We start from the raw sequence: 27,436 nt of genomic DNA, 5'->3' as shown, positions 1-27,436 counted from the left end.
ATATTATGTTTTTCAAAGTTTGTTTTTCTGGTTGAAATGTCAATAGTAATCGGATAATGTGATTATCCAATAAATAACAATATAAACTCAGAACAATAGCAAATAATATTTTTTCATTGTATTGGCTATAGTAAGAGTAATAGTAATAGTCGTTTATTTGCTAAACATGTGTACAGGAGAGTTGTTACAGTTACAACAGCAATATATCTAGACATTGTCCACTTTTGTAAAAATACGTTATTACATTTATTTCTCAGTAGGTAGTCAGTTGTATACATTTCGCCTAACCTTACTTATTTTTAATTAGGTAGGTAATTTACCCAATTTTAGGATTGTTCAAGTGTTCGCTCGGCTATAAAGCACGGGTCAATGCTTAGGGAAGTCCCCGATGACTATCATTTGAGCATGACGTCATCGTTGAGTAACGATAGCACTACGAGATATCACTTTAAACTCATTATAGTGATATCTCCTATGAGGTACTCAAATAAATATCTTACTAAGTACTACTAATGTCCCACGTAATTATAAAATAGGTAGGTATAGTAGGTAGGTACTTGGATCCATGTAGGTACCTACTTACGTATACATAATATAATAAATCTGTTGAAATATTTTTAAACTAAGTAGGTAGGTATCTCAATTGGGTGCATCTTGGTAATTCTGATAACAATTAGGTACCTACTTAAATACTCTTGGATGCAAAAGTCTGTCTGTGTGTTATTATTATCTTCACGGCTAAATCCCTACACCAATTTCGATAAAATACTGCATTGTGATTTCATAAAAAATAAGTAGGTACCAGAAAAGCGTACCTATGTACGCGAATAAAACTGCGCTGGTCAAGTACCTTTTAAATGATTTATACCTACGCTATATTAAAAAACAATTTATAATTTCTGACATTTCTGACATACATACTACTAAATGTGCTTCAGAAACCGGGGCTTAGTCGTATGATGTAAATATAGGCCGTGAAGTGTCCGTGTAGTGTCGTGTCGTGTGAAGCGGCGTCGTGACGGAAACGGGACGGAGTTAATTACAGGGGTCGATGGTAATTACGTTTCCGGCAAGGGCGGCTATCGGGACAGTTACCGTTGCTCTTAGTGACCATTGTACTATATGTAGGGCTCGCCCGTGATACGAATGATATAATTGGGTTTTAAATTATTACACAAAGTAACTAAGTATTTTTTTTAAATTTGGAGCTTTGTCATAACTTTGTCACCTTTTCAGTAGTAGTTTTTTATATAAAAATGACAGTTGCATAATTGATTTCAGTCAACTGTATGATTGTAAAATTACTTTGAAGATTATAAAAGTTCAATAAAGAATAGATTATTATAAAAGTTGTGTTATTCACTGACTTTACTGTACGTCAAATTTTAATAACCATTGCCCATTGCATCCATTAAAACTCGTGTATATTCCTCTGCAATTTGTTATCTATAGTATAGAAGTTTATAATTTTTTTAAAATTATTTTTCGAATAGTCATTGGTGTGTTGCTTCGAATTCGAACCTGCCACCACTTGCGTGCGAGGTGCCAACTTAAACTACTCGTCTATCACTGCTTTGTAGAATAATAATCTATACTTTAAATAAATCGTGCATGGCAAGGCAACACTAAGTTGTCTCTCTATAGTTGCTGGGAACGTTGCGGGAACATATCTTTCAACGGTCGGTATTTTCACAAAGCGCCTGAGGAAATCTGCGGCAATTCGCGTTAACGACCAAATTCATTCAACAGTAAGGCGCTCCCCGTGGTGCTAGATGCACAATTTCTAGAAATGCAGCACGAATTTTGCATTTGGTAGTTTAATGTGCTGGTTAGTGGGCGTTTATAGGTGTGGTGACGTTTGTAACTAGAGTTGGACTGTCATTGATCAAATTATAGGCAAGGAACTTGTCGACAGTACCTCGATTCTCTACTACTATGGACTACCGACAACCGACTAGCTATCGAAATTTTGACATTTAGAATGTACTGCCAAAATGTTTCCTACGACACCCGTCAGAGGCGCTGATCAGATTTTCATACAAAATTTCTCGATGACAGTTCGGTTGTCGGTAGTCGATAATAGTAGAGAATCGAACTACTGATTTGTTCCGCCGGTTTGTGACTCTTGGCCTAAATAGGTAGAGAACAAAACGCTTTGTTGAAGTTACTCTATAATGTATCTACCTAATTAATAATATAACAAATAGTTCAATGTATTTTGGAAATTGTTAACGCATCATTAGTGTAGTCTAATTTGATGCCCATCCCTGTACAAATGTATGCGTGACGAATTCAGTAATTCTAAAAACAAAAGTAACAAATATTTCATTATTCTTCGTATCATTGAAATGCAGATTATTTCGGTGTCTGTACCTGTTAAATGAATTTCTGCATTGACAGCTAGTAATGTTAAAATTCTTGTTGCATTTGCAAATGCTGGAGATGTAAGTGGTTTGAGGAAGGGTAGCCTATTAGAAGTGAGGGGTGTGTAGGCAGCCAGCCATGCAGATAGGCTTGAACATTCGTCGTTCAATTTACTCGTCGCCACACACTCGTCGAAGTTCATGCGCCTGACAATTTTTCTACGTCAGCTTCGATGAATGCTCGCTTGGCAACACTGCCTTTGTTATTTGGAGCTGCAATACATTTTTCGTCGGTCTGCCATTTGCGTTTTAGTTAAAGATTTTATTTTATTGTTCATTGTAAAATTGGTAGCTTTCTATAAAAAAAATCGAGAAAAACATTATAATATATAATTCCAGTCTTGCTGAGTGAATGTACCTACCTATTTGTTTTCCTTAAAAAATAACACGCTTCTAAAACTCCATACCTAGCCGAATTTAATAATTACAATGTAAGTAATACTAATTAAGATTTGCATTGCACACGATTAAGTAATTTAATTATATAAGAAATTAGTAATGCCATTGCTTTCTTTTAAAATAAAAGGCACGACAATCTTTCGTAGGTATTTCTACGTATATTCTATCTGACGTTTAAGGTAGAGAGAGAACGGTGCACATTTCCTAGCATGTTAAAAGTAATAGGTAATTTAGCGTACTCCGCGCACCTAATGAGTCGTAGGATTGCGTCGGTCTAGTTCCGTTGATTATAGCGAGTGGGGTCGCCAATGATTGTCACCATTTTATGACGTACACGTAACAAGATGGCTGACTTTAGCTGTTGAGCGATGTTTGACTTAATCTATAGATTAGATTCCTTTTAAATATATTTAACTGGCTTCTGTGCGTGACTTCGAACTTGCACTTTAATAATACCTAAAAATTCAAATAAATAAAATTTGTGAAATACACGAATATTATCTTCAGAGAGGGAACTATACCGGAATAGAGGAATAGCAAAGAGGTTACTCTAAGCTTTTAAAAACGTACAGCGTCGTGTATTGTAGTTTAGTTACAGACATATTTTTCATAATAATATCTTCTTAGTTTCACTTGTTTCTTATCCTTATTCAAGTGATAATAAATTCTAGTATTGAGTTTCTGTCGAAACGTCTCAAATAATCCTGAAAGAGCGTATATCTCATTGGAATCAGTAAAAAGAAATTGACATTCGTCCATTTGTTAAAACATTAAGTTGTCGTATAGTGGTAGAAACGTATGGAATCCACTTCAGCTAATGTATTAGCTTTTACGTGTTATTACTTCCTTGATGCTTTACTGCGTGTTCTGTCTTATCTCTTGTTATTTACAAATAAAAATAATGTTTTACGACATTTAGGACCAGTTTCACGACTTTCGGATAAGTGACAGAGACCCTATCTGGTAGATAAAAGGGAATAGAAAATTTGACAAAAATTCAATTTACTAATATTAGTTCAAAGCGGAGATGCTGCATGAAAACCACTTAAATATGTTTATTAATAATGCCTAGATGAGTTAATTATGTTTATTAACAATGCCTAGGTGAGCTTCTATTCTTTTGCTTGGCCTGTTAGAATGTCCCCTTGGTATTAAAACTAAATATTATGTTAGCTACATAATTTATATATTTAAGTCTAGAGTCATTACTGTCATACTTGATCTATTCTGTTACAATAGATTGATTCGTTTTATTTCTTACTTACGTATACAGGTTTGCGGAATTGATGTCGAGAATATCTAGATATCGTATTTGATACAATATATGTTAGAAAGGTAGAAAAAGTTAGATTGCCTCAAACCGGCTTACAATAGAACTTGGATTATGCTCATGAATATCTTAAGCATAAAATATAACCCCGAGGTGAGTAAGGAAATTGTAGCCTTTTAAAAACTTTATACATACTTTTTTTAAAGTTTAGTTAAGGCTGATCAATTTTCCTTAAAATATTTCATATTACTAGGTGAGCTTTATCTTAGACTTTTATCCTACTAACTCTTTAAACTACCGAAACATAAACAAGTAGACTTATCCGTAAAACAGTTAAGAACATCGCGCTAAGAAGTAAGAACTTTACCGAATTCGAAAACGATAGCGCAATTCTCTACCGCCATTGACTTATGAAAAATGGCTATTGAAAAGTTTTGTATAAAATAATTTGATCAGCGCCTCAAGCGGACACGTTAGTAACCATTTTTACAGCATATTTAAAATGTCAATCTCTTGATACTCGATACAACTGTGGAAAATCGCCCTACGGTAAAATTTAAATAATGTTACGATATTAAAATGGTTTGACCGATAATTTCATCAGTAAAATCTCTTTTTAAGCCAATAAAGAAGATGGAGTCTGTAATCTCGTTTTATCATAAATCAGTTGGGGAAAATAGACTGCTACTTTATTTTTATATATTACATGGTTAGGGACGTTTCCTTATTGCTTTCCTATGAAGAATTTTGTATTTTTAATAAAAAGGAATGGAATGATAATCATGTTCTTTGCAGTGAAAATATTTTTATAACATTTGAGTCGTTCATGTGTACTTTGTTTGTTTAACAAACGGACATTATTTGTTTTGCAGCATGTTTGCAGCCTTTAAATTAAATCTAACTTTTGTGTATCGGCAGTCCTATAAGACAAGATGTATGGATGTGAATGAAGCACTGGAAATTTGTGAGAATCGTACCAAGTGGTGTTCTCTGCTATTTACTTACTCCTATGGTGAAAACGCGTGTGTAAGTGTACAGGGGGTTATCACAATAGTTATTACTTTGATGTATGAAAACCAATGTTATTAATTATCGATCCGATCGAATACAAGAAAATAATAATTATATTCTCTCAAGGAAATAAAAGATGAAATTAATTTAGATTATTGTTTTACAAAATATATCTTTGAAACCACTTCCAAATGTAGCCAAATAAACAAACGAAGAATAAAATTGTAAAGTCTCACTTCAATTTGCGAACTTTTGAAGACAAAAATTTCACGAGATAATTTTAGGATTTGTTCCACGCAAAGTTGAATTTATTTTAAGATGGTAAACTTTATGCGGTGTGGCAGTCTCTCTTTCTCATGTAATCTGGCAGTTGCCACGAGTTCGTAGTTTAGCAGCGTTTGTAGGAACGCGTAATGAGTTGCCAACTTAGAAAATAATACTTTGAAGACCTTCCAGTGCAGGTGGACATGGAAATAGAAACGATGTTGCCAATATAAATATACATATCTTTGCGATTGGTTACTCTGTTCTGCACTTTTGTAGATTTTATCTTTATTTGAACTTTGTATAAGCGTTTAGTACTTAGCGTAGTTTAAAATAACTTTAAATGTTCCTTAATTAAAAACTCAATGTATAATCGCAAAGTACCACGTCCAAACACTCCTTAATTGGAACATTGGTGAAGGCGAGTGCAACCTGCGCCGAAACGTTAGGCATTTTAAGGTAAAATGCGTGTTCGCGTTAATTCCCGTATTCTATTATACATTAAACATGCAACGCGAGAGTTTAAAAGTTACAAAAATAATATTTACTGAAAAGTGCTGTCATTGTATCTAAAAATATACTTCGCGGAGAAATATAAAATCGAGTCGTAAAAAGATTTATTAACGATTTATAGGCTTTCAGATTTATGCGAAACCCTTCAATCTCCATCAATTGATGTTAAGCTAATATCATTTCACCATTACAGGAGAACTGAAACTGTAATTTATAATTATGTCCTTTTAGCCAATATCCGGCTACAGCTACAAAGCACTATTTGGCCCAAGCTAGTATTCAGACCCAAGATCTCATGATCAGCAGTCAGAAACACTACCGAGCTACCAACCGACGGAGGCAACGAACTTTCATGTACAATATTAATAATGTATTTCTAGCAAGCTGGTAGAGGAAACAAGCCAATTTCCTAAAGCTATTTGTCTATGAATGCTGTAAGGAAGTCTTGGCCAGTTTGGCGCACCTATAGGTATCATATCAAGGTCTATGTCAGTATAAAAAGAAATCAGCTATAAAATCAAAAGATTAAGTAATAATAGGAGCCAGTACCCTCGACGTGTGATTGCGATCAGATTGAAGCACGCAAAGGTGTTCACCCCGCTATCATTCATCGTTTTAGGGCGTCGTATCAGCATTTTACGCGTTGTTGAAATTGTGAGGACTGTAGAATATGTACTGAAAAAGCAGTTTTAAAATATTGCTGTTAAAATATTTATGAATAATATGCCTCTGAACGTATGCTTGCAATAATAATACAATAATTATTTTGAAAACAAATACATATTCTTATATTATTTATCTACATAAACTTGTAAATCCTTAGCGTGTTATGTTAAATGTTACCTGTAGGTATTTATAAATAAGAGGCAGTACTTCGGTCACTACGGTGATGCAAGACGACAATCACTTGCATACTAATGTTGGCTTGCTTACTTATCCCGACTGACTAAGCCATACCTTAGTAGTTTGTTAGTGAGTCTCAACGTTAGACCAAGGTAAAGTACATTGATATTTTACTTTATTTTTGTCAAATTAAGATTACCTTATTGATTCGGTTTAAATGACTTTAATTCCACAAACTCAAATATTTGAGTCACCCAGATATCAGTATAACACACAATGTAGTTAAAAAAACAATAAGGCACTCTCATATCCAACTCTCAAACTTTTATTCTAAACACCAAATTATAAGAAAACATTTTTCTTTACGAGAATCTAATAAAGTTAACGTATTGAGCCTCGTGTCCCACCGAATATATTTTTCTTATAGCCAATAAGATCAAGAGACGATGTTGTTTTATGGGCCAATTGATGGTTTCCGGGACGACTTCCTTCAAACACAACAAACGAATGTTTCGAACAGAAGCAACTTGTAAACGTTGCCGTCAAAATACCATAAAAGTCCTTGTTTATCTGAGACAACTGCAGGGTGCAAAGCAAAACAAATTGAGTTGGTAAAGAAAAAAATGTTCTTCTTAAAGTACTTACGTGACTTTCTCATATTCATTGCAAAGAAATTTTAGATGGATGCAAAGTTCCGGCCTGCGGGTCACAGTTCGTTTGTGAAACGCTCTGTCATGCCGGACACGTTTCTTCTCGCAAAACTAATGGCTTATTTCAAACTTTTCCCAGGAAATGAGGGAAAATATTTGTGTCATTTATTTTTTATTGTAGCGTTGGATTGTTTTTGTTGGAGTCGTCGTGAATTTTTATGGCGTCCATGTAATTCTAGCGCCATTTTAAAGCCTCAAGAACGGTCCTGATGAGATTGGTTTTGAAATGGCGGTTTATAATATGTTCGTTATCGTTCCGTGTGGAGTTTAATAAGCTCGGGGGACATTCCTGTTCTTATTAGTCAGTAATTTCATTTTCTCAGTTCAAACTGTTTTATTTTTAATTTCATATCCCCTTTTCCGAGGTGGTAACGCGGGAACTACAGAAAAAAGTCAACAAAAGTTAGAATCCACTTATAAAAGTAAAGGAAACAGGTAGCTGCCCGGGCTAAACATAAAATGGTTAAGTGAGATCGATGTCTGTGACGCAAGTTCTGCAGCACTATAATCTGGACAGTGATTCACGGCTTCAGACAACGGCTAACGAAGGAAAATCTTTACGAATTGCTTTGGTTTTGAGCTTGCCATAAATTCATGTTTATTTTTCTCAAAGAACTGGATCTAAAAATTAAAATATAAAGAAACACTGCTAATGATATCTGAATAGAACATGAAGGCAGTTAAGTCTTGTGAACCTTGCAAACAGCTAGGGCAACTCATCTTTTTTCATACATAGATTCACGTAATATCTTAAGTAAAAGAAATTGAATTAAGAAGAATCACCTGTTAGCCATCTCAACGAAACCTTCGAGGGACCATGGGATGATATTTTACGGATTAAACCTGTCATACGTACTAAAAACACATTTTTACAACTTTCGTAAATGCATACTTTTAGCACAATTTTAAAGGAAAATTTTATTAGAGTTCTTAAGTGAAGAATAATAGAGAACCAAAATATTTTCCTCGATCGGCACTGGAAAAACATACTAATGTTGAACCCTGTGGATCCGCAACCCTTCATAAATGTGAATAAATATCCCAACATAAAAGAAACCACGTGCGTTACCTATTGTCCGGGAGCAAAAAAGGCACTTCCTGGATAAAGAGCTGTCCTATTTCTATCCATGGCGCCGGTATAAGTGGCCACGACACGTTACGGCTTATTGGCTGCTAATAAAATGGTTCCGAGTGGCTGTGAAAGGCTTTCACATGCTCACATGAACATTCTGCTTCGTGACGGCATTCACTGAAATATTGCTGCATTGTGCACGTCGCTAGTTGAAGGTAGTCGAAGATTCACTCGATTTGTCACCGCCGGAGACTCAGTCGAGCTTCAATCTTCGCGAGGAGCTAACGTTCTCGGTGCGTACTAATGTCTACCTACCTCCATTGCAAATACGGTTTTCATTACACTCCAAAACTCCCTTACAGAAATACAGTTTGTTTATTATATACCGGTTGTAATCTCTCCGGGAATATATTTCATCGTGCCCTGCAAGTTGTGCAAACTGTGGTTCTCCTTTGACGTACACGTTGAGTAAAATTGCTCTGGCTTGCGGTGTGTGTTTCGAACCAACTTATCGACCGTACCACTTTTGCACCCTTCAAGTTAAAATACCTCATGTTTGCAATAACTTCTGAGAGTCTTAATTACGGTTGATGTTATCAATTTAGCAATGTAAAACAGCGGCGTTGAAACTGTATTTATAAGAACATCAAGTATTTATTAAAGTTGCGTCTGTTGGTGTGAAACGTGAGCTAGGAACAGAGCGCAGATAACAAGTCTGAAGCGCAACTTCTGCGAGGAGGTCCGCTACCGGTTTTTGCTCCAAGTGACACTTGATATCGAAATTCCCGGAGTCCGGGACAAAGTTAGTTTCTTGCATAACGTTATCGAGTAGCATCCCTTTTGTATAACAGAAACTAAAATACTCGCCTTTAGTTAATTCGACCGGTCTCTCTGGCGAACATTCAAGAATAAATCTCATTATGAAGCGATTCATTAAATCGCAGAACATCTTTTTATGTAGCTGAGCTCTTTGCATAATTGGATGACCCTAGAGAATAGAATATTTTCTTGGAAGACAGTACTCGCTAGCCATTCTTCGGTCCCAGGTAGAAAAAAGAGAATGTTTCTGCAATTAATTATCTAGTTAGTATCTAACAAATGTTTAAATATTAAAAGAGTTTCTTGGCTTTACAGACGCGCTCTAGATACTTTCTTGAAAAAAGGAGAGTTGAAAGTTTAAGTTATTCGCTTTTTGAAAGCGACTAACGACGTAGACGGTAATAAGCAGTGTTCACCCGTTTAGTGAAAGTAGGTTACAAGCCGGGGTAATTGGGGTTGGAGCCTCCCCTCCACTTTGTGCAAACATAGGTAATACATTCATTTATTATTTGTTGCATTTCCTTGAATTACTAATAATAAAATCAAGATTACATACGTTAAGAGATTTTTGAAAAATACGGTCTCTGCCTATTTAACTGGGAAAAAATTACTTTATCAATTTCAGTTACATGACCGAATATATTATATAATAAAAAGTGTAAGACATTACAGTAAAACAGAACTAAAAGCAGAAAACCTAATGTTATACGGACTAACAAATACAGAGAAAGGCGGCAGAGATTTATTTTGGTCGTGACTAATACACAACCTACATTCGTCGAAGATACTAAAATCAATATGAACTGAACCTCCGTGCACCGTTACTCCGGGTATATATTGTGAAGCAAGTCGGGTGCAATGTAACCTGTTCCTTTAAACTACGATCTTACACCCTCGATAGGATGTATCTGTAGATTTTAAACGCGATATCGGCTATCGATTGCTTCAAAATTGGCTCGTGGCGTTGGCACGGGATCCGAGAGGATTATGTAAGCTCAAGAAAAACACGGCCGAGGAAGGAAATGGTTCGAAATAACCGGGTGCAGGTGATGCCAGCCGTAAAACGACCTACTTAAGTGCTTCCGTCGGAAAACTATGGAAAGTGCTGTGAAAATGTCGTGACCACTTATGAAAAATTGTATCTGAGAAAAATATTATTCGCCACTTTGGACGTTAATAAGGCCCGGATTGTCCGTAAATATTTTATTTGTAGACCAATAACGGTTTTAACGTCCCGGAAACGTCTGCCGAGTATTAAAGGTAACATCATTTGTCATACCGTTGACAAAAATGTTTCTCGACATTCGAATTTGATTTTCTCGTATCGAAATACTTATTTTATGTATGTGTATATCGTAATGGAATTAATTTACTCTCCGACATGCTATGTGGGTGGAACATTTTATTTGGGAAGCAATTTAAAATAAGTATTTATACATAGCAGAAGATATTTTTATGGACCAGGAGGTTTTTTTTTTGGAGAGTTAACATTTAAAATGGTATAGCAATATCGCCAGCTACATGACATTTAAAAATTCTTGTCAGTTGTTATTCCGGGCATATGTAGTGCTACAATATTCCTGGTTTTACGTTGTTGCGCTGAAGTACTATTTCATATCTAGTGGCAATTTAGAGAACTGCTTCGGCATGACGTTGAAGATAAAAGTTAATATTTTCATATAACATGACTCGTAAGCGATGCTCCATAGTAAGGATACTAAGGATAGTGTTCAAAGAATAGTACAGTAGCCGGACTTTTACCGTGGGAAATATTTGTATTACATCTTCAGGTAAAATATTTTATCGCTCGTTATACATTTTGCACGAGCAACATCGTGCTATTATGATATATGTATGTATTACATCCGATAGTCAACAGCCGGCTTTACACCCGATAACGAACCTTGCTAACTCAGGTGGATTAAAATCTCCCTTTTTGTTAAAGATAACTCCTATTTGTTATAACAAAAGCTGCGGTATCACACCCCATGTTATAACAAAGCCACGCGATTTTCTCCTACGCGTAAAATTTACCGCTCCCATTCGTCAGTCAAATAGGCCGGGGCGGATCAGATACGCCAGCATTGTTTGGTAGAACACCTCAGTGGTTTTATCTAAACAACAAACAAGCCAACTTGATCGTCCCGTGAGCAAGTTACTCGATCGCAGCCAGTTTATCTCGAAAACCAATCACAGGTAAACATTGTTCTAGTCTAGTTGACGTGCTTCGTTCAAAGTAGATACATTTAATAGAAGTCGACAGAAGGTTTAGCTGACGAGTGAGTTTTATCGGAAAGTGCAATAGTTCGTGGTGACGTGTTCGTTGACGTAGGTTTTCATTTGACACGGAAATGCATTTGTGAATTTTGTCTTTACGATAGACGTTGCATGACTTTTAGGAAATATCTTCCGTCCTCATTATGGAGTAGTATATTCAGAGAACTTTCGCTAAGTAAGGTTTGAATAGTCTTTTTTTATACATAGAAATAAATACGAACGAGTGTAAGGCTTAGAACTTGAAAGATAAGAAACAATTAAATTTAACAAAAGAACAACGAGAGTATAAGGCACAATCTACTTTACTCATAGCAAAATTATAACTTTGCTAGTAAGTAAATTTACTTTCACAATCCGCAATAGTTATTGTTCCATCGTCTGAAATATAATAGTAAATAGTAGTAAAACTGCAATGTTATATCGTAAAGATGTTCAATACTAATCTAAGCATTCAATCAAAGTGTAGTCAAAGCATAACAGTTCAAATTGTAATATAATTGCAAACAAGGAAGTATTAAGTAAGATACAAAGGAACTTGGGCAGTTGGTAAGAGCCTGAAGCCAGAGCCTTACAAGCAAATGCTCATTTAAACAACTTTGTACACAAATGTAATTTCACACAAAACTTTACACCCCTTCGGCACTGAAACCGTAGATATTTCAAATTAACAACCGTTTTAATACAAACCCTTTGTCTTATAATTATTAATTTAAACATTTATTTATTTACGACAATATCTTTATGTAACGCTATATATTTTGACGACTTGTTTTTCAGTTTGATTTTTTGGCATTAATAAAAACACAATTAAAATCACGATTGAATTTGTCTATTAAAAAATTACAATAACCCGGTTCAATTCGCTTTTCTTAATTCCACAGATAGACAGATACTTCTAACGTAGCTTTCACTTGCAGAACCCGACATAATTAATAGAAGCGACGTGCTAACAGTTAATTGCAACTTCCTAATTATCACGTATTCAAAAGCACATCACTAAAAATGCACTCGTGCGGTAACTAAAGGGATTAAGCTTGGTATTGAAACCACATTTCTGAGCGAAATTTTAACGCCACTCTATTGGATGTAAACACGGCTCAGTTCGTCAATGAAGCGTCGTCCCAAAAAATGTTTGTCTGCGAGCCTTCAGTGAAAAAACGAGTGTTTTTGTGATCCAATTCCCTTTGCCTAATCGCCCCCAGCCCACTCAATTTAGTCGGGCAAGATTGAAAAAGCTTTGCGTTCCGCATACAAAGTTGTTCTTTCATCAACCAAATTACGTGACTGTTCATTTATTATAAAACTACTTAATTATCAGGCTGTTGAAATGCTTTTAATAATCAACCTTTGGGGATTTTCTTTATTATTTTAAACAGTTTTAATCATTCATGTTTTGTGAAAAGGGTTTTTGTTAGTTTACTTAAAACTGTAAATGATTTTTTTTTACAATCCGATTTTCTAGGATAATATCATTAATATTCCGTAATTACGTATTTACAACTCGGAAATCTAACGTTACCTCCGTGCAACTGCAAATGTGAAAGCAGAAAAGTTTTCTAACTCTGAAATAAATTCCTGAGGGAGCGTCCATATTTTCCCGTAAGAGTCTCCTTAACGACTTTAAATCTGGTGAATGCATTGCCAACTAACGAAATCCTGACATTGGCGTTTTACATTGTAGGAAATTGGCTGCGATCCAACCGAGGTGTAAGGATTTGTGAGCAAGAAAGTACCTGACTTGCATTCATTTATCACGCTGCCTCTTGTATGATTTAATTTTGGCGTGTATATTTTAATTCAAATCTCAACAGCTTTGTTAGATTTTTTTTGCATGTTTCAACTCGTGGTTTGCGAGGAAAGTGTTAAAAAATAACATGTATTAAATGACCTAAAGTAAATCGTGCCCATTTTACAATTATAGTATTTAAAAATACATTTAACACTGTAAATTCTGACTCGTGAAACCCCACAATGGCTATCTTATCATCAAATATGATTACTATATTATAATCCGACATATTGTATATTAAGATTATCGATCCCCTTTGAATATTCCAAGTTCATAGCAGCTTACGTGACAGTGCTATTTCGGCGGTATATTATCGAATGTCGAGAACTTTTCTGTTTCTAGAATATTCGATGAGGTCGAATATCAGGGACGTGAAGGCAATAGTAGGCATCTATTTATAGTTGTAGACTTTGTAGGTTGTTCAATATAACTAGGTTATAAAATCGACTGTTAACGGCTGCGATTTGGGTTCGAATGTCAAATTCAAAGTATATTGTTATTCTGTGGCTATCTGTACGTCGATTTAACATTGCAAATGTTACATTAAATATTATTTAGATAAATATTGGTTGATTTAACGGGTATGTTTTTTTGTCGCCTTATTAAATTGAATTCTTTCCGACACTTCCACGTGAGAAGCGATAACAGGATATCAATCTTGTATTGCTTCTTCTTCTTCGTGCCAATCTTGTATTGTTAAATACAATGGATGTACAGTAGCGCGATTCTCAGTTGCTATTGACTATCGACCACCGTTTAGCTACCGAGAAATCTTGTATGAAAATCTGACTAGCGCCTCTAGCGGGCTTCGTATGAACTATATTTGCAGTACATTTTATATGTCAAACTCTCGGTTCTCGATAGTACCGACTGTAGATAATCGTGCTACAGAGCGCGTTGCTCTACCACTATCCACTATCGACAATGGGCTAGCAATCCAATTTGCTTTACATAAAATGTTGTAGTAAATTTTAAATGTCAACCTTTCGATTCTCCATAGTATCGACTGCACAGAATCGCACCACGAAATGACGACATTACAGAGACTATTTGATTCTAGTTTAAATAAAGAAACACTAAAAGGAAAGTCCCCTTTGCATTCATAGTAAAGTACAACATAACGATATAACGTTCAATCACTTTAACTTCTGTCATCCACACACAGCGCAATTAGTAATCAAACACAATCATTACTCTGTCAACAAAATGGACATATATTGCCACTACAAATTTCTATGGGAGCGTCCGTCAGCTCATTCAAATCATATAATTTGATGGTAGGTACTAATTAATTCAACTATTATTACAATGTGCTCTGATATCAGCGTATGTCAAATATAGGGTTAGTTAATTAATTTTAGTCAAGCCTTTGATTGCTATGGCCGTTATTTGAACAGTAACTAGTTGTGCAGCTGTGATAGCTATTAGTTTATTAAGTATATTATTATGATCATACGTGTCATTTGCCGGTTATTTATTCTTGCCCGCAACTCCGCCCACTTGGACTAAAGTAATATAGCTTTTTAGCTACAAAGTTTCTGTTTTTGTGCGATTTCGGGTTAACAAAATCAAGATAAATTTCTTCATGCTTAAACTACTGAACTAATTGGGAAGACATTTTGTGCAAATATAAATTGAGACTCGAAATTTAAGTTTGCACAAAATGCCCTTAAGCAAAATTTTTGGTATTACGGTTTTGTGACATGTTTCATGCGCTATCAGTAACAATTCGAACGCAAGGTCGATAGTGTTTCGTGTCGCCGCTCCGTACGCGAATTCTGCTTCTGTTAAAGGTGACTCCGAACCTTGAGCCGATTTACTTTTTGAGGTCTTTGTTTACCGCGGTGGTGTTATGGGACACTAATGGGTTGTAAAAGAGATGAATGGTTGTACTACTATTTCATTCGGCGTAAAAACCTACGATTAAAGCCCCCACCGGCCCTGACCATGCCGATTCCAATTGAGTTATAATCGTATTTTAGTCAACTTTATGTTCAGTAACCACGCTATTTATTACTTCATTAACTTGTATAATTATTCAATCTAAAACTTTGTGTTTACGACGATGAACTCGAGTCTAAAGGTCGTAAGTTACAAAGGTGATTGAGCGAAAATTCGCGTTGCGCTAATGTTTTAAAATTCATAACTCTTTTTGTTATTATCGAGCGATTTTTATCTCACGCAAATGTTTTACATGCTTTTGTAAGTCTGGTTTTCTGTGGGATTTAATACATAATACTGAATTTCTTTTAAAATTATGTATCAACGGATAATAAATCAAGAGCGAACGAAACGGAAACACGAATTGAACATCAAAAGAGTAAACGTTAAGAACAACCATGTCTCGTGCTCGTATAATGAAAATACGGTATTGCTTATGAAAGAACTAGCTGAACATTTTTAGCTCCATATTCAGAATTAGCATAAAAATAACTACACAAACCCTGTACTTAACTAAGTAATAACGTAGTAAAACAAATCCAAGCTACACATTATCGACTTTACTTAATTCTAACGTCGGACTGGTAATTGCTATGAAAAAAACTCGAAACATGTTACGAAGCAACGATGAGAACCTTAATGGGCTATTTAAAAAGTTTATTGTTTGAGCTACGTGTCGGTAATGACTTGCATGCTTTACTGGCTTCAATTACCTGCCGTGTACTACCCGGCTTGCGATCTCTAAAGCTTGGCTTTCAGATTTTCATTTCGTTCCGAATATTCCGGGAGTAATGTTTTTCGCGTGGCTGTTTACGTAAATATACCTTCATTTACATAATCCGTACGCCGGCACAATACATTGAACAGTACCACACAAAGGATGTTATTGAAAAGCGAAATTAAATAAAGACCATTTCGTTGTGGGCGTTCTCATTTGTTCTGGTTATTAGAGTATTATAATATTATGCTGTAATGTAGTATGCGACAATTTTTTTAACTAAAAAAATTCGTATAATTTATTTCGTTAAGGTTATTTTTTACAGAAGCAGTAGGTAGGTACAGCTACAATAACAAAAGTCGCTGATCAACGTCTTACGTCATATTTTCAAAACCTTATTGTTACGATAGTTTAATAAGTACCTGAACCTCTATTAGAATTGGTTGGAATGAATAATTTTAATCACATTGCAATGGTTTTGCTTCAGAATATAGAGTTTCGAAAGCTTGTATACGTTCAGCGACTTTTGTAGCTGACCTGAAATGTTGCGGGCGCTTATCTATTGGTTGCAAAAACGAACCACCGGCTTTGGCGCTAACCCGGTTCCTATCTAGCATGCATGAAATGATGCTTAAAATAATTCACGATTGGCTTTCAAATATGTTGTTGAGATTGTTATCTGTATAATAAACAGAATACACATATACGGTCTTATTCATAAAAAAATATCACACACATATGTATAAGCTCTTTATAGTAGCCAATTAGTAGTACGATTGCCAATATCTTTATTCATAACATCATTTTAGTGCTAATCTGTTCTTTATACCTACTATAAAGTTATAGAACCGAGCACTCTACTATAACGGTTATTAGGTCTCAAAATGGCCGATTCTTAACAGCTGATTAATAAGGAAGGTCTTTTTGACATCGATGTGTCAAGAATGAAAATTTGAGTAAACATAGTCCCTGGTTATTATTTTAATAGTCTTACTTCGCTTTTGTAAATCATAATGTTTCTCAACTGTTTTGTCTAAAGATCTTAGCAACCACTTCGTGTCTAAACCTCTAGCTACATGTATATTAGTACAAAGTGTTAGGTATTTGGTAGTATAAGTCTAACAGCTCGCATTATACTCGTTTTGTGTTGACGCTGTTGAACATTGTACGTACAAGAGTTAGCTGTTAAGTCCTATGTAAAATGCGCGAGTTTAATAGCTACCATATAAATTTAATAATATTTCTCTAGTCCAACTGACACATGATATTTTCGTAACAGAGAGACTTGAGAACTTCATACAAATTTTTCGTATTTCACGTCCCTGGAATCGAACTCAGTAACTCGCGGTGAGCAGTTGTGTTCACTACCAATTGAACCTCAAAAGCAGTAATTTAGTAAAACCAGCTGTACCACCGGCTCTGCTTGCGCGTAAATAAATTTACATTATTCGATATTGTTTAACCAACAAGATAAAAAAAATATAAATCTTACCTTGGTACTGCAGAAAGATTTTTAAACAATAGTGCCAAATCGATCTTGCTGTTCTCGAGATTTAATAGGACAGAGACATTTTCGCACACATAAATATTATTCGAATACTGATATCAATGTTTTATTACAAAAATAATGAACATGTTGTGCAAAATATTGCGTGTTACATGGTCGTTCTGACGCATGCTATTTCAAAATATTTACTATGACAATTAACAATCGAGAATACCGCTCATACCTATTATTATATTGTTAGGTGTGTTTATAGGGGCATAACACTGAATCATAAGGTTTCAGTATTTCAGTGATTATTCCGTTGTGAAGTTGAATACTTTAAATAGCCTGCCCCGACAAACTAAAACTCTGAAACTTTCAAAATCTTTTATCTTGTAAAATAGGTAAGTGTTAAATGATAAAAATGTTAATCACTGTTACTAGACTGACTTAAAGGAATTTATAGGGTTCTGTTAAGCAAAAACATTGTCGAATTACAGTCTTCAGGACTGCAGTACGACCTCCTTCCTGTTAAAATCAGTAAAAATTGTGTTCGAGTAAAAATATTTACATTAAAATTAAGCTTGCGTTAACATTTAAATTTACTCAACAAATCATGCGGCTATCATTAGTATATAGAGTGATTTTCAAAACGTTTTAGTGAATTTTTTTTAAAGGTTGGCTGAGCGAAGCCGGGGCGTGTCGCTAGTCATACGATATGTAAACCTTATTACAGTAGACGGAAGTGTGTGCGAAGGATGACATTACCCGTTAGTTAATTAATGCCTTAGTCCATTTGTACAGCACCGCCGGGACGCGGATGTTACTCTCAAGCGAAACCACGGGGCAACTACTACTTTTAATTAAACAGAGAGGGTGAATACATGTTTATAAGAGACGACTTTACACGGGGTGTGTTTGTGGTTAAAGAAATTCGTCGCTAGAGGCGTGGATTCAAATATTTATCTTAAGTTAATAAAATAACTAATATGATAAAATAACCGGTTTTAAAATACAAAACATAAGTACTGATAAATTCCATACCCTCTACTATTAAGGTTTTTTAATTTGTTTCTGAATGAAACCACGTATTTTTATAGTTTTGTCTAGCAAGAAATGTAGTGGTAAACATTGGTAAACATATATTATTTAGTATAATTGCATGCCTGTTTTGCTATATAGTTTTCTATCTTTCCTTTTGTCATGGGCAAGACAAACCCTTGTACTTGAGACAGAGACGATTTAAAAATTCATATCAAGCGCGCGGCAAATTGCTGTCTGTCCAAATTGTGTTGCGACGAAGACAACGTGTGTCTATATGAAAACATATTTTAGTTCATACCACTACAAATTACGTCTCTCAAAACTCGTTGATTTGGAAAATCTAGATTGTTTTCAATCACAAAATGTAATTTGCTGAATATTTACAAAAGACTCCATTACTTTCACTGAACAAGTGAATTTTCGACGTGATTTAATAACAAAATTGATATTACATAAACATTGTACGTCATGGCAGATGAGTCCTTGTACTAACTATAGCCGCACATGTCAGTCCAGTTCATTGATCAGGGAGGGTTATCAAAGGGGAGGTTAAGGAAAAAAGTTGTATCATACCTTATTTAAAAAAATGTACGAAGAAAGTCCTAATTGAATTTATTTTTCCAGGAGCCGGAACAAGGGCGGCGAGAGGCCCATAAAACACCGAAGATATAATAGGTAAGCCCCCAAAAATTTTGTGTTAAAAAATTAGCCGAATGCGTGCCTTGAGTCCGTTATAATAAGTCCGGGAGACTGCGGAAACAAAGAGCTTTCCCGGTGTTATGTCAAAATATTCAGTTTCAAATAAAGATATTTTGTGACAATTCGAGAACGCGGTAAACGATGTCGAGTTTATATCTTCCTTTAACGTAGATAGCAAAATTGTGGCTGTCCAACAAACGACTGTGGACCGCAAAATGAAAATTTGTGTGCGGGGAGATAATGCAAGATAATTCTGAAAATAATAATGATGAATATTCAGCGGACACTCGCATTAAGGCAAATTGGGATGCGGCGCCGGTACTATGGGTGAAATATTTTTTATTACCGGCTGTGTTAAGTGCGGTCGGGTGCTATGTTACCGTACATCGTGGGGGGAAAGTTAAATCAGTTTGCTTTGAAATGTACACCCATTATTTCAGTCTAAGAGGCGGCGTTGGTAGAGTCGTCAAAATTGGTCATGCATTCTAGGTGATACTATTTGTCTTTTGGCTGAACATACGATAGGAGGTTAGAGTAGAAACATCAGCAGTATATCTCTCTTAGCAGTGAACCTGTTGATCAAACCCAGACGAGGTAGCCGCAACCCGAAACCGAAACTATCAATCTTACCGAACATAACCGTCGTAAAGCATAAAGATAAACGTACCTGAATACAAAAGGTATTTGAGGTCCCTCCCAACATTCGCACAGAATCATTGATCCTCCGAGACGTGATTAAGTAACGGCGAGGAGTAATATTTCATTGTATGTATCTCCCACCGGTATTATGTACCCGGTTGTAATAAAAGCCAGGTATTATCTAAGGTTTATGTGATTTTGTCGTGTTCTAATCTTCTGGTTGACGGTTCTTTGTTTCTCGGGAAGGCTTAGAAGGTATGGGAATTGTGCAAGTGTGCCAAGATGCTGGTTTTCTTTTCACGTTTCGGAATATACATAATTCTGTTTTATGAAAGCTGATATCATCAATGAGTGTGTGTAGGAAGAAGATCGTTTTTCGTGAGTCCAAAAATATTTTTAGATAAATGAAAATCTATTTATAGTTTGTTATCTTTGCTTGAAGTTTTCGATCTTATATAAAACGTGTAGTTTGTTTAGCGGTGTTTAACGGTAATATTTATGAACGAGATTGATAAGGCAACCAAGTGTGTTGGACTTAAGGCACATCGGGCAGACATTTGTATTAAGACGCCAAGTTCCGGACACAAAATAAACATAATTTTAGACTAGCCGCAAGCACATTTGAGTGACTTTCAGTATCAAAAGATCTATCTTATCCAGAATTTTATATAAATACGTAGCACGATTTTTTGCAGACATCAGCGCGTCTGACATTTTAAATAGTTTTTGCCAATAAAGCGTACCTTAGCTAGCCGGTTGTCGATAGGCAATACCTAATAGTAGGAAGTCGTCCTCCAGTATATTAGCGCCTGGGTTAAGCAACCCTACCAAAGGTTGATCTCCGTAACAAGTGGTCGATGTTTACCCACCGTGGCGTCTCTGTGCTCGTAAATCACGCAAAGCCGCCATTCGTATACGTGTGTCAGGTGAGGTGAATGTAGAGGTTCCATGGAATCCCTCGTCACTACGAACTGGGAAAATCAAACAGGATGTTACCTTAAACCTTAATGTAGTCAGATAGCTACGGTCGAATTTATAGTTTAGTTAAGTGTTCTTTAGAGCGAGGAATGCTTAAAGATTTGTACACAAAAACCCGTCTTTCAGTGATTTTTTCTAAATTCCTGGTCTAAATTTAAATGGTTTATGTGATTGCAGGATTTTTAATAATTTATTAAAATCATCTAGAATGGTTATTAAATGGACCGAAAAATAAATCAAAATTTCACATTATTTTAGTAACTAGGTATGGACGGTTATTTACGAAATACTTTATTTGCTAAGACTTGTAAAGCTAAATATTTATAGTAGGTAAACTCATAATAACACTCATAATAATGAACACATAATAGTAAATAAACAATGTGTCTAATTTGTACACTTCCTTACAAAATGCATGACCCACATACGACCTTTTTAATACTACCTTATCTTTTTACTGTAATTATACCGAATAATTAAGGGTTAGTATCATTTCATGCCAGTCGTTACTCAGTACCATCCCTCATGGTTGATGTGAATGACCTTTACAACGATGACATTTACTTTACTAAAATTAAATGTAAAATGTCATGACATTATCCTGTTTGATCAAATAATATTCTCATCCGAGTAATATAATATCTTTTGGTCTTTAATAATAATTTTTAATTGCTGTACAAGTAATAGTATACGTTTTTTTTTACTAAGAATTTTGTTTGACATTCGCAAGGAGAACATTAAAAAACTGAAATAATATTTTTTAGCTACCATCCATGTGTAATTTTAATCTATATTATAAATTATATCTATGTGCTTTATTAAGTCACAACCCGTTACTTAACCACTGAAGGATTTAAAATATATATGAAAAACATACAACATCACACAGATTCACGTTTATTTATAACAATTTTAACAATAGAATTTAACAAAGTAACTTTTACTTTGTGGCTTTTACCAAACACACTACATACATCTTGATTTCTGAACGTGTAACCTGTAACATCTAACTTATCCCCGATTTTTGTTGTAACTATTCAATAGCGTTTAACCTCAAATGAATATGACAGTTTGGATAGATAAACTACCGCTAAATGTCCCTCAGAAACCGGACATAAAGTAGTGTCTGGGATAGAGTTAGTTAAACTGTTCGCGAACGCGTTAGAAATACCATTAAAATGAAGTATTAAACGTTATTTCATAGCCAATTTCGCAATACTCCATTTCACACCCTATCACATAAAAATGTAATTAATATTCAATATATTTTGGCACTTGGTTCCCGATGATCGGCTCACCCTTTCGCATTAACATTGTATAACGCCACCGAAGTGTAAGGGTTCGATAATACACGTACCTTTACCCCATAGCGGGTTCATACCCTATTATCGGTGTTTTGTTCAACGGTATTTACCGAACTTAAAAAACCTTTCGGAAAAATATTATTATCGTAATATTTTATAAGAGTGCTATTATGATGGACCACACTATACCTTTTTTTGAGGTGTATTAAGCTTGAACACGGAACAAACATTATTTAGACTCGGGCCATCACAAACGCGCGAACTAAGTCATAATTCGAAGAATCATAGGAATGTGACAATGCACAATAATATGTGAACGAGAGCGTCCGAAGAAATGACATGACGTAGTTCTCACGTTTATAATGACCCGAATATAGTGTATTTCTACTAGGTTTCATTAAGTTCGAATGCTACAATGGTGTTTTTTTTAAACTATTTTGTTTGAACAACTTTCCGGAAACAGGAAGTATCCACTCGCCTATGCTAAGATTTAAAATAAATATGTTATGCCTATGACTGTAAACGGATCTCGCAGTAACTGCATACATCAAAGTTATAAAACATTCAAGCATACCATTTTTCACTGTAAACTTTTATATATTGTAAAACATCACCTGCAGTACGAAATTATAGCGATATTTAAATAAAAGTTTTCTGAGTTCCAATGTGTTGTGAAGCGCAGTTTAAATTTCGTAGTTAATCATTGAACGTTCCCATTTGTGTCTGAAAATTCACACATTTCATCTCTATCAAATTCTGTCTGTACAAGCGAAGTTTATTAACTCCGGACTGAAATATGACTTTTACGTAAATCGTTTGTTGAATCCTATCAGTTTGGTTGGTCAGTGGATGGGTGACCAGATTACATGCCAATGACAAAGAAATTTCCAATTACGTTTATATTTTTTATAGATATCAAAATTACCAACAAACAATGAACTTATTACAGGATGCAGATATATATTCAGCTACTATAAAATGCATTTGAATTAACACATTATGCCTTTTTTGGCTAAAGGTATTGACAATAATACAGATAATGAAAAAGATCGAGGTGCTGTCCATTACCATTTCTGAACCAATGGGATTTTTCCATTCATATTATTCCCGTTTTAAACCAGCGTGCGAACGTTCGCTATTTTAATTTTAAAAGTAGGAATTGACAAAAGGAAGTTCGATTAAGAAGGCGAAAGGAAAAAGCCAGCAAAATAATATTTTAAATCGTATTGAACAGATATTAGTATATCACATAATATACATTAAGGCATTTGCTAAAAGGCGTAGCCTATTTTGCCTAGCCGTAGACATTAAATATGTAGCAGATACTTTAATACAGATAGTGGCTACAGGGTATTAATAGTAACTTAGAGTTCGATGCACATTAGCAAAATGTCGGATTACACTTATGCGTCGAACACTCCTGCTAACTATTTAAATAAAACTACTCCTCCATTTTCAAAGTCGGTTAACAATTAATTTGATAAAGCAATTATATCATCTAAGTGGACATACTCGTCGTTTACGAAGCAGTTCAAAGTTAGACGGCCAACAAATTGAGCATCACTCACTAACATTGTAGATACATGAACTCACGAAAGAGGCATTGTACACACTTGGTCGAAATTTCGAGTCTCATTGAACAAAACTCGGTTGTAGTAATAATAGGAACTCGACAACGGCTCGTTACTGCGACAAGTGGGATTGTGCATGCTTTTTCATCGTGCATTCACTCAGTAAGCCTTTTTGTAGTCGGTCCCAACGAACTTAATTGTTGCATAAAACTTCAATGGTTCTGTTCACCTTTTGTCCTGCTTTGTACTGACAAATGAATTGCTCAGCGATAAATGGAATTATGCAGTTGGTTTTGTTAAACTATTTGTGGCTCTTGTATCTATTCAAAACCTAGATGGACGGAAAAATAAAAATAAAATATCTTTCAAACAGACATATCTGTAAATATCGAGCGCTTTTATTAATTGGGCTCCGTATTTTCTGGTTGGCCAATGGAGTTTTTAAATAATGTTCGTTACGATGCTGGAATATCGTTCAAACACGTTCGGGGTCTAAGTAATTAAAAATATGTGTCCGGTACATACTATTAGATGCTATTATGGATTGTAAAGCACAGCATAATAAGCACTAAGCGTTGAGTCCAATCTCATATAAGTTTATATATGAACTTCTTAAATATGAAGTTTAATCGTAAACTATTTAGAAACGATTTTATTATAAGTATGAATATTTCCTATAGAGAAAGTACTGAGAACCAAAAAGTATATAGTTTTTCATCGCTATTGTTCTCTTTATTTACCAGAACTATGAGGAAATGTGAAAATACAAAGCTTCTATTACTATTGTTTGAGAACTCTAAGCTTTCGCGCACCGTAGTATGAATGAGAACGTTATCCCATAACTAGTTGTGGTATTTTAATGGCGGCTTAAGGGGTTTAACCCTTTGAGTTACTAAGAAACACTTGAACGCACGAATAATGTCTTAATATTCACGAGAAAAGCCTGTTGTGAGTTTATTTGAATGAAAATAGCCCCTTTACGGCTCGCGTCTTGCTAGTTTGTGGTTTTCAGGTCACAATAACGATGAGATGCTTGAAAAATGAGGGGCTGTCACCTGTTGCTACCCGTGACTCTGAGAAAGAACCCTCGTTATCGAATCGAACACTATTGGTATTTGCAAGTCAAATGAGTATTGATGAGTTGGCTCGTCGTCAAGGCATTACGTGATCTCACAATTTCTTCGGCAATCTTCGTCGCACTTCGGCCAGTTCCGCTCGCTCTAATTAGTCATTATATTTAATTGGTACCAGGAACGTGGCCAGAAATTTTCTTTGTGGAACAAGCTCGTAATATTCAATGTTCGCTTTCGTTCCAATTGCTTTATTTATAGTGGATGTTGAGGCCAGATTTGCCGCTGTAGTGTTGCCAGACGTGAATTTGTTTTTAATATCATTTTTATGCGAAAAACAAAACCGATATCTTAAATAGTAACCGTCTACGGCCGACTTGCATTTATTCTAGTCAAAGAAATATATCAACTAGTAACTAGTAGAATTTCTCTTACTTATATTAAATAAACATTCGGATCATCGGATTGAACAATACTCAATCTAGATGCGCACCAATCAAACAGCATCGCATAAAACAATATTGAAACAGGTGTCGACTAATTAATAAGATTTGAATCCTAGCACTGCGACTAAGATTGGCTGTACTATAGTTACTATATAACTATAGTATTCAGAATAAGCTGTACGTCTGTCGTAGACTGCTGTCGTCTAGAACCGCAACGATCCGTGCGCGATCAATTGCATTTAACAAGTTCCACTGCGAATCAACTGGGGAGTATTTTGGTCTATCACGTCTTAAACCCGTTATTGGTTGCATTGAAGACGATAAATTGTTTTGCAAATGTATTGATAGAGTTCGGAATAAGTGGGGCGGTGCGTTTAACGTTTTAAATTTTTATGGGGAAACTATTTTGATCTAATAAATTAAAACTAGATTAGTCTTAGTCTAGTATTTTACCGTGCCGTCTGCGTATTTTTATTCAGTTTCAAAATTGATTGAAAGTGACGCTATATAATAACTAGTCAGAGTATATACGACGTTTATTAGTAGGACAGTTAGTGTAAAACGTTTTGTAAAATTTAAAAAAAGTTGTGTCTGGGAACAAAAACAAAAAGTCATGTTTTTAATACGTGAACCCTTTAACTGAATTAATTACAAAGTTTATTTACACTTTTCCGGCATTCTCAAAACATTTTACGTTTTGTTTTGCATTTCCTTACAAAAACGACGCAGCACGAACTGATTATTCCCCTTCTTATTACCGTTATTGCGAGCTATTTTACATTTTATTTGTGAATTATGAAAAGCAGGCGTTACATTGCTCTCGCTCGCTATTGTCGAACTGACGCCTCGGTAACTGGACACGGAATGAAAATGGTACATTGCGGTTTATGTTAATGTTGTAAATGACCTAGTTAATTATGGTTCTATTTTGGTATGATGACAATATGGATGGTGTTTGACTTTATGGAAATGAAGGGCCTTCATTTTGTCCAATAGAGATAGGTTAAAAACATAGTAGTGACTCTTTTTCCCAAACGCAGAAGAAAATGAGGGAAAAACTAGGTACGTTACTTGTTGTTAATTTTTGCATAATGTTTGCTTTTTAGGACGTATAAAAAAAGTTTTCCTTATAGGACTATTAATGGAAACGCACAAAAACATCCCATATGACGTGGTTAAGCCGGTCAGCTTGCAAAGATTATTTCTAAACATAACAGGTTCCCTGTCCCCATACAATCCACTTTTTTCTATCGTATATGTCCCACTCTTTTTTTGTAGTAAATTGTTAAAATAATTTGATAAATCACTGTGGTTTTATTTGATTTGCTAATCAGGAGGATGTACTCCATACGTCCCAATACTAAAAATGTGCATTAACCTGCTACGTCCATTTAAAAAAGGGGCATTAAGTTGGCTCTAAATTTGATCATATGTGATTCATGAACGTACAATCCTTGTTACAAAATATGTCCCATGAATCACATATGATTCATGGGACAGGGAACCTGTTAAGTTACAACTAACAATTCTTACCTACTTCAGAAATATAACAAAAGTCTACAACATTCATAGTGTAAATTATAAAATTAAATCCTAAGTAAACCATTCATTAAAACGTAGCACATAAAACCTCTACGATATTTCTCAACTATTTAATTTAGCTGCGGGAAAAATAGACACTGAGAAAACATTGCCATCTGTTTAAAGGCTAGCTATTGTCAGCTGCAGGCATTACCGTGTCTGGTCTTTACAGCCAGTACCTGTTGCATCTACAATACTGACATTCGTGTAACAAAAGCCAACTAGGTTTTTTTGTACTATTTTTCTTTTTCTCGCGAAATGTGGATATACTTTTGTAGTTGGTAATCTAGGTTAGGTGTTGGCAGCTTTCCTTTTTTTTAGTTATAAAACTCCGGGATTTTTGTCTGATTGTTAGTGGTAATGTGTGTATTAGTATAGTTACTTGTTACTTGTTCCAGCGGTGACTATACCAATACACACATTACTTGGTTGGCCAGCGAGGTGGATTCAAAGCCTAACACTGCCTACTTTCGGGAGTAGACTCAAACTCGGCAGTGGAACATTCGTGGGATAAATTAAAATGGGCTTTTATTTAAATAAAATAAAATATTTTTGGTGTATTACCAAAA

General features: G+C 35.1%; 1 protein-coding gene across 3 annotated transcripts in view; it reads left to right on the top strand.

The window, feature by feature from the left end:
• LOC142972511 (uncharacterized) overlaps nucleotides 1-27,436 on the top strand; it is a 107,782-nt gene that overhangs the window by 16,934 nt on the left and 63,412 nt on the right. Inside the window, exons 1-2 of one of the 3 annotated variants that reach the window (XM_076113715.1) lie at nucleotides 6,860-6,875; nucleotides 19,204-19,254. The gene's annotated coding sequence lies outside the window, so the exon portion shown is untranslated. Of the gene's footprint in view, nucleotides 1-6,859; nucleotides 6,876-17,880; nucleotides 17,940-19,203; nucleotides 19,255-27,436 lie in introns of those variants that run through there. The other 2 variants (XM_076113714.1, XM_076113712.1) reach the window with 2 other exon arrangements.

This window comes from Anticarsia gemmatalis, chromosome 4 (assembly GCF_050436995.1).
Source record: "Anticarsia gemmatalis isolate Benzon Research Colony breed Stoneville strain chromosome 4, ilAntGemm2 primary, whole genome shotgun sequence".
NCBI lineage: Eukaryota > Metazoa > Arthropoda > Insecta > Lepidoptera > Erebidae > Anticarsia > Anticarsia gemmatalis.
Note: the sequence above shows the minus strand (reverse complement) of the source record. Positions and strands in the feature narration are given on the sequence as shown.